The sequence below is a fragment of the Galeopterus variegatus genome, unplaced genomic scaffold, assembly GCF_000696425.1.
Source record: "Galeopterus variegatus unplaced genomic scaffold, G_variegatus-3.0.2 Scaffold274, whole genome shotgun sequence".
Classification (NCBI taxonomy): Eukaryota; Metazoa; Chordata; class Mammalia; order Dermoptera; family Cynocephalidae; genus Galeopterus; species Galeopterus variegatus.
Window position 1 is genome coordinate 110,774 of NW_007726385.1, and position 1,192 is coordinate 111,965.

A 1,192-nucleotide genomic window follows, 5' to 3' on the forward strand; every position below is an offset into this window, starting at 1 on the left:
TGCAATGTCCTCTTTTAAAATCCATTCTCTATACAACACCTAGAATGATTGTGTTGCAATCAAAATATTGTCATTCTCTCAGTAAAACTCTCCAAAGCTTCCCAATGCACTTAGAATAAAATCCAGACCCTCATCCTGACTTACAAATCCGTCTGCAACCCCACCCCTACCCACCTTCCAGATCTCCCACTGTAACCCTTCCCCCTTTGTTCATTAACACTCTGGCCTTCTTGCTGTCCCTCAGACATGCCAGATTCAGGGAATTTGCACGTGTTGTTCTCTCGGCCTGGAATGCTCCTTCCCCCGGTTCTCAGCAGACTTGATCCTTCCTGTCGTTGAGGTCTCAGCTTGATGTGCAGCAATCACAGAAGTTTTTGCTGACCACATGGCCTGGTGGGTGGCTGTCTGGTCATTTTACCATCCACCATGTCCTCTCCAATTACCCCAGACCTGGGAACTAAGCCCTTCCCACTCAACCTGGACCCAAACCTGCCAGGGTCACCTGCTGTATCATCCTCTCTAATTCTCACCATAGCATGCACCTTTCTTTGATAATGATCTAGTTCACTTACTTTTTATTGTAAGTCACCCAGAGTGTCCTCCTGAATATAATGTCAGCTCTACAAGAGAAGGGACTGTATTCGTCTTTTTCACCACTGTATTGCTCCAGCACCTGGCACAGAGTAGGAGCTTAATGTGTATTTTCTGAATACAAATAACTGATACATATGGAGTGTTTACTATGCTCCAGGAACTCACTGCTCTGAGCATTTGACATATGTTAGCTTTTCTTTCTTTCTTTTTTTTTTTAAAGATGACCAGTAAGGGGATCTTAACCCTTGACTTGGTGTTGTCAGCACCACGCTCTCCCAAGTGAGCTAACTGGCCATCCCTATATAGGAATCCGAACCCGTGGCCTTGGTGTTATCAGCACCACACTCTCCCGTGTGAGTCACGGCCCAGTCCCTATATTAGCTTTTCTAATCCAATGAGGGAAGTATTGTGAGAAAACTTGGTTAAGAGAGGTGACTTCACCAAGTTCACATGGCTGGCAAGTGACAACACCGGGATTTAATCCAGTCTGACTCCAGAATATGCACTCAAATGCTGCACTACATAGACTGTGATTTGGGGTTCCCCTTAGCCCTTCAGGGATGTCCAAACAGTGGTCTAGAAGCAAAGGCTGGTGCAG